Raw genomic sequence first — 7800 nt, 5'->3', positions numbered from 1 at the left:
GAAAACTACATACCTTGCCAGATGTGAATCATTGTAGAATTACAATGGAAAATGTTGTTTTTGTTACCTGGTCAGGGACACCTCTCCCAAGACTTCACCTCAACGTGGTGAAAGAAAACAAGCTAGACGAGGTGAGATCAATTATCTACTGCTCATCAACATCCGCTGTGACCTCACTGACCTCAGCCATGAACTGAGCAGTCTGACCTCAGAGACAGGACGTGTGCTGGGTGCATTCTGGGGCCAAAACAAACCATTAAGAGTCTAAGAAATACATTTTCCATGACATCCAAAATAAAAAATAGATAAAGAAAAATGCATAATTAATAAATGGCTGAATGTCCTAGTTTGTGTCAGTGATTTAGCATCATGTGTTGGCCATATGTAGAGTATATTGGTATGTTTTCTATCTTGGCCCATACACATTTAAGCTGGGACTAACCTGGACAAAACAAATAACTTCATTTACAGAGTGTGCACTATAATGAGGGCTAAACCAGTGCCACTGACACCCTGTTTGACCAACATGTCTGTAGTTTCACAGACTCTGTTCCTCTCCCCATGCAGAACAGCACCAATAACCATCCTTTAATGAAATATATGTCACATATAATTTAATTTGTTTAATTACTGATCATGCTGTAACAGTGTCTATTTCTCTTTATGTGTTATATCATTTGAAGTTTAAAGCTGGATTCACATTTCTTTGTTTTTTGGCCACTTGGGGGCAGTGAAGCAAGCAGTAAACAGAACATTGACATATTATCACCCTATGAAGTTGATATGGCAAACTTCTTAAAAATGTACATGTTCAACTGACATGGAGCAACACTGGCATTCATTTGAACCTAGTCTGGTTTCCAACAGCTCCTGAGAACAATATCTGTCTCTTAAGTTGCTAAATTGTCTGCTGGTCATTGGAGCTGGGTAGACAGTTTACTGTGGGTTTATCAGAGTTTTTCTTGCTGCAGGAAACAGGTTCTGTTAAAGTTACAGGTTGTAAAAACACAATGAAAAAAACACCCAATGAACTTCAAGATGCTAGAAGGGAACAACACAGATGGTTCCTAATTGTTCTTTAAGCACTACACATTCTTTGAGAAATTGAAAAATACTGATAAGTGCAGCTTAACAAATCTATAAAAACAAAAATAGGGGACACAAAGTTTAAAGTGTGTGTCCTAAGACATGTAGAAATGATAGTCATTGTGCACTGCACTTTTTCATTCAGTTTGTGAAAAGCTCTTCTATTGGTGAAAAGATGTACAAAATATCACTGACATTGAACTTCATATTAATGTGTCCTTTCAGTTATTTGCTGCTTACATATGCAGTGTGGTAGCTACACAGCAGTGGAGGCTGGTCCATAGAGGCAGAGGAGATTGCTCCTCCTCTATTTTTTGAGAGGTAAGAGGAGATCAAAATATAAAAAAGAATATTTGGTTGAAATAAACCATTACCAATCTCAGTATTATTTATAAAATATTTCTCTCTTCTTTGGAAAAAATCCATTATTGAAATTCTGGTTAAAATGCTTCAACAGCGACACCTGCAGGGCAGGAGGAGAAAGGGCAGTGTGTGTGAAGTGGTGGTGGGGGGCAGTGGGGGAGAGTGAGGTGGAGTGGGGGACAGAGGAGGACGGGTGCCTGCTGTCCTCCGCAGGGTGGGCTCTCTTACATCGATTTAATGCTAATGCTTTTCATGCTAATCTATGATTGGCCAAGACACGTAAAATGACGCTCCAAGGGAGGACGTCCTCCCTAACCAATCAACAATCAGAATGCAATATTGACATCACGTTGGTCCAATGATAGTTTCCAGATTTCATCTTCAATTCTCTCCACTGTAAGGCAGAGTAGCAGCAGTAGATAACGAGCAGTAGATAGCTCCTTGTGTTAGCCAATGCAACAGTTAGCTTGTTGTGGCAGCCTGTAGGAGTCTTTATACATCCATGGAGGGACTGTTAAGGACTGTTGTTAAGCTAACGGTGAGAATGGATTTGGATTATGCAGCGCAGCAGCAGCAGGACACCGCCAGGGAGCGGCTGGAGAGAGTTCCGTTAACTAACAAACAAGATGACCAACACCTACAAATGGACGCTATGACATGAATACTTCATCTCCATGAAAGAAAGGAGAAGATGTCAGATAACGTGAGTCAGATACAGCTTCTCTCTCTCTGTCTCTTTGGTCGGTAATATCATCTCTGATGGTTAAATGTCTCTGTTGCTGTTGTGTGAATTTATCTCCTCAACAAGAATGCAACAGAGATCATATAATGTGCTGTAGGTAGTTTGCTTGTTGAAGTTACAGTGAACTGTCTGAAGTCACTCATTCATTGGAATTGATCCAGTTTTTAATTGAGTGGTTGTTCAGTCAGCTGTTGATGTTGTGTGATTAGTGAATGAGTGTGGAGGAGGTCTGGCTGCTTGTTGTGACATTTTCTTCAGTTTGTTTTTAAAGCTGAGTCGTATATTGAGTAATAAGCTTAAAGTAACCAGAATAACAAGTGTTAACATGTCAGCTTTGTAGACTATATTTAGTATGTCGTGCATATAGATAAGAGTGTGTAAGTCATGTATGTGATACATGCATTAATACTTTCTGATGTGAACCTACACTTTTAGATCTGTGAATGTTTTTAGTGTTCAATCTTTCTAGTATTCAGCACTGATTTGAACCTCAGAGTATCAAATTACAACCTTTGTGGTACTTTATATATTTCTATATACTAAGAAAATAGATAGGAAACACATGTAAATCATGTGATATGTTGTCTGTTTTTGATGAGAACATAAATCTGTTGTCACAATAGAACAATACTATAAATTTGAATTTCGCTTTGTTGGTTAAATGACACATTCTAAACCACTGCACGGCTAAAATGAGCACTTCTTTGTTTAGAAACAATATGTGTATGTTATGTCTTCACCACTCGGGTTTTTGTTTTTGAAAGCAAATTGTTTTATTGGCATATAAAATTGCCCCCCAGCCCTCCAATTTCATCAGATAGAGACTATGGTATAGTATGATGTAGTTTGTTGTAAGATTCCATGTTGGTTTTCCTCCTGTCCTCCCCAATTTTTTGAGTCACCAGCAGCCACTGACCTACAGACACATTGATACATTGTAAACAGTGATCCAACATTGCATTCATACTGGAATGAAGTGAGAAAGATCAGCAGCTGCTTACTGTTAAATGTAAATGTAAATACCCAGTTTGGGTCAATATAGCACCTACACAATAAATGTTACCCAGAAAGCCACTCAAGACAAGGGGTTGTTTTAACCCAGTTTTAGTCTTTTAGTTCCAGTTTTAATTTTTATTTTACTGTTGGGTTATATACCCAAACTAAAGCTTGTTACAACAGATTGCTACTGGGTAAAGTTACTGGTGCTATATTGACCCAAACTGGGTAAAAGTTTAACTCAGTGATTTTCATTGTGCAGGAAAATACACTGTACAACTCACTCCAACTGTTTACATGCTATGTCAGATGGGACTTACCTTGTATCCTCCTGCAGAAACTGATCATTGATGAAAAGAAATGCTACTACTATTCTGTCAATATCGTCATCAATACAAAAATCTGTATCAGTGATCAACATTATGGCACCTAATGAGGTTTAGGTATTACTTTTAATATTAAGAATAGAACCTATAATAGTTAGTGGCAGCCTAAAACCTGAAAATTAGATGAGCTGCATAATATATGAAATGTGAAATAAATATAAGAGAGATAAGAGATTTGTTAGCATTGATCAGAGCTTAACAAATTTTGCCAACTGGGAACTGGATCTGAACAATCTGAACCCATCCTTACACATTACTCATGGTTATTTTATCCATTTTATTATAAAACTATATTGATCAGTGCACAGTTAAGCCTGTAATTGTAAAAGCTGGCAGCAAATTTCTTGACAAAGTGAGCAATAGAAATAATATGGTGAGCACTGGCAGTTGTCAAAACCAAAAAAAAAAGGCAAATTAATTCTCAGTTGTTCTTTTAAAATTGTATGTGACCCTGATTTAATAGACTTAAATCCATAACGGCAACAAAGCCAAAGCAAGTTAGTCATTGAGGCTAGTGTGTTTTCCTTCAGCGGCTGAGAGAATTTAGTTCATCAGATGTTATCTTGTGAAAGACACTACACTGGCACTATGGTAACTATGAGCGTGTGGGTGTTTGCAATTTCAGAACAGCTTCTTTGACTTGTTAAAAATGTTCATTTTAAAACATTTGAACACAAGATTCCATCCAGCTACTAGTTTAGGGTTTTGAGTAAATCACAGAACGTTGGGAACTGCTTCTAATATGGCAATTTAATATTTACATTTTTGAAAATGGTTGGCAGGTGTGACTTGATATCCATGGCTGAAATTTGTTTGTGAATGTCTGCACAGTAGTTTCTCTAGTCACTAAGTAGGTATATCGTGTTTATTGCCCTTTGCAGAGACTTTTCCGCACCAGGAAGAGAAAAAATTCTGAGTGAGAAACATCATAATGGCATCAAAAATGTTGTTTCTGCTATTTGTCTCATTTCCATGTTTCACTGCCATTGTAAAGAAATCAATGAAAACCGGTCTTCGGCCCTGGTGTTTCACTGCAGCACATGGAACTTTCCTGGGATGACCACGCCTGGATCCACACAAGCTCAGCACGTTCCATTAGTCCCCACCATGTCATCTGGGGCATCTACACGGCTGTGCATTCTTGGGCAAAAAGCCCAGACCCAATACAGCGCTGCCCAAGGGGAGCTGGCAGCAGGGGGAGGATGAAGAGCTGAAAGGCCTGCTGGGATTGCTTGAAGAGGAGACGGAACTAGACTCGCACAGATTCAATCTTTGTTCGCCACTGTTGTTTCTCAGCAGGGTGTTTAAAATAGTCTGAATTCAAAGGGGAATCACTGTTACCTTTTGAAAAAACCCCCCTGAATGCGAGCAGCACCAAACTCCAGATGCATTTGCAAAAGAAATCCAGCATGTCTTTGGATCTGACAAAGCTGAAGATTGACAGCTGTAGAGGCATTAATAATTCACAGCTTGTGCTGGTTGTTATTTTACACAAAAGGGAAGTTTTACTTGAGGTAGCCCCAGAAAACAAAATCCAAACGGCGTCCTCCATAAATCATAAGTTTAAGAAATTAGCATAGACATTTTGTTATTAAAATTGAAATGTGATTCCAGACTTTTGGAACACACTAAAATTTATTTTTTTACGCTTCTCTGGTTGAAATATTTCTCATTAATCTGTGGAATAACTTGGAATAAATTGTCAAACTTTATGATACAGAAACAGACTTCAGAGTTCAACAACAGCAAGCACATCTCCACCTTAACCATCAAGGAGTGCAACCTCGACATCAGAGGCCAAAGAGGAGGAGGAGGAGGAGGAGGAAGAGGAGGAGGAGGAGGAGTTCCTGTGTGTCCTTCAGTGATGAAGAGTAAATCCAGGTAAACAGACAAAAACATACACTTGATATATTCCCTCCACAGAGGATGTTGAGCCCTTTATTGGACGCTTCAGGAACCTGATTCAGTTAAACAAGTTAAATTTCTTTTGGGAGCTGAATTTTTTTTTTTTTTTTTTTGCCTTTACCAATCAGTATTGAGTAACATATCCAATGTATCTGACATTTCCAAATAGATCTGGACACAGCATCTACCTATTTCAATGACTGAATAAATCTGAGATGCAGGCGGTGATTCAGAGGTCTGGAACCAGGCAAGTCTCATATGCAAGTAAAGTGCCTATGCCAATGATAAATCCTACACATTCAAGCTGCATTCAAAAAGAACTAGAGCCATGTTTCTTGAAAAAAAAAAAAAAGGTGAGTGATTTTGTGTGTGTATGTTTTTATTTTTTTCAATACAAATGTCAAGGATTAAGAAAAGATTAGAGACATAAACCTCTGTGCTGGTTTAGAGCTGCAACTAAAGATAATTTTCATTATTTCATAGTTTGGTATATAAAATATATAAAACATCAAAAAACAAAACAAAAATGCCCGTCATGATTTCCTAGAGCCCAAGGTGACATCACATGTCTTGTTTTGTTTGGTCAACATCCCAAAATCCAACGAGAATCAAAGTCCTGTAATGTAAGATAAACAGAAGCATCAAATATTTAGCTCTTTTGCTTGAAAAATGTTCTTTTTATATGATCTCAAGTCACTATGTGTAGACTGTTAATGTGATCATATAATCTTTCAAATTGTTCTGTGCACGTTTTTATTTAAACATGACACTCCCAGTGAATATGAATCCTACATATAGTGGGTCTGAGTAGTGATCTCAGTTGCCTGCAACATTACTTTCCACCCTCTGAATGACTTAATTGTCACTTAATGTCACTCAGTGTAATTGAATCATTATTTAAAGATGATTGAAGTAGATAATACCTCCAGAAAACTATTAGTGACCCAAGCGTTTTATAAAGGCATTCAGAAACAGTCTCTTTTCTACTGTTTGTACATACAGTACAAGTAGTTACATCCACCTGTTGTCCATGTGGAGGATGGTAGTTATTGAAAGTTCTCCTTTTTGACCACAAGCTACTGTACTCAAGTTAATATTTGCCCATTGATTTCAATCTTTATGGACAAAATTAACTAATATCAAAATAAATATGTATCAGTGATCCAATTATCGCCTATACGTTTCATCTGTTTTTGTTTTCAGATAATGTTAGCTTGAGAACTAGTTTGCTAACTATGCTATCAGAGCAGGTAACTACTGCTGTTACATTGTTAGGCTGAACTTCCTGACTTATAATCCATAAGAAGCTTTTGCACACTCAATCTTGCTCTATTGAGCCAAAGTTTCAGTTTTTATCAGAGCATGATGAAACCACAAGCGCTTTGGATATTCTCAACATATGATTGTCTCTCTAACGTTAATAAGCTGTTAGCTGTTAGCCTGTTAGCATAGGCAGTTGCTGAAGAGGTAGTGCAATAACTTGCTATGCCATAAACAATGCCATTAATGTAATGAAACTAAATGTAATATGTTCAATGAATTAGCCAAAACATAAAATCTTCATAGTATGTAGTTTCTTTTTCACTGGTTATTACGTTACTGACTTTGTAACCATTTTTTAGCTGAATAATGGCAGTTTTAATAATACTGTCTGTTTTTGAAAACCAATTTAAATTAAAGTGATAATTCTTTAGATTTTCATTATATCAAGCCCCATTTTTTATGCTCACTATGGCTGACGCTGTAGGCATTCAATATATTTATGATCAGTGATTGTTTCTCTATGTAGTAGTTTTCATACTTATTGGCAGAATCCACCTTTTCTGCAAGGATTCAAATTCCGTACCCACTTACAATGGATTCACAGGAAACGTTTATACACATGGCGGTCCGATTGATAGTCTGGGATTTTCAAAACATACATACCGTTACGGCAAGTACCCACAGGCCAAATCAAAAAGAACTGAAATCTTTAACGTACCTATTAAAGCAGCATTAATTGTTTTTTTTCATTTGGACTCTTGTTTCTGGCTGCCTGACAGTTTCTAAGTCCAATGTTCACTCACCTTTTCGCACCATTTGGTTTCCACTAACTCTTAATAGTTGCTGAAAAGTGCTTCCTGCTGCAAATGAGGTAGATGAGAATGGAGTTAGTCACCTGTAAAAACAAAACAATGAGCTAAAAGAGGCTAAAAAAAAAGCTTTGCACAGCTGACAAAACTGCAAGCCACACCTGTCACATTACAGGTTTGTGCCATTGTTTTTATTAGAATAATAATTACTGCAGCTTATTTACTTAATTCCAAAATGCACCTACATGTA

The 7800-nt window shown here is 37.3% G+C and overlaps 1 long non-coding RNA gene across 1 annotated transcript; it reads left to right on the top strand.

Moving 5' to 3' along the window:
* Nucleotides 1-4247: 4247 nt before the first annotated feature.
* LOC137198016 (uncharacterized) lies at nt 4248-7182 on the top strand. Its single transcript, XR_010931566.1, has 2 exons — nt 4248-5454; nt 5648-7182. It is a non-coding gene; the product is annotated as an uncharacterized lncRNA (long non-coding RNA).
* Nucleotides 7183-7800: the final 618 nt, after the last annotated feature.

Source organism: Thunnus thynnus, chromosome 15 (assembly GCF_963924715.1).
Source record: "Thunnus thynnus chromosome 15, fThuThy2.1, whole genome shotgun sequence".
In the NCBI taxonomy this organism is placed as follows: Eukaryota; Metazoa; Chordata; class Actinopteri; order Scombriformes; family Scombridae; genus Thunnus; species Thunnus thynnus.
Note: the sequence above shows the minus strand (reverse complement) of the source record. Positions and strands in the feature narration are given on the sequence as shown.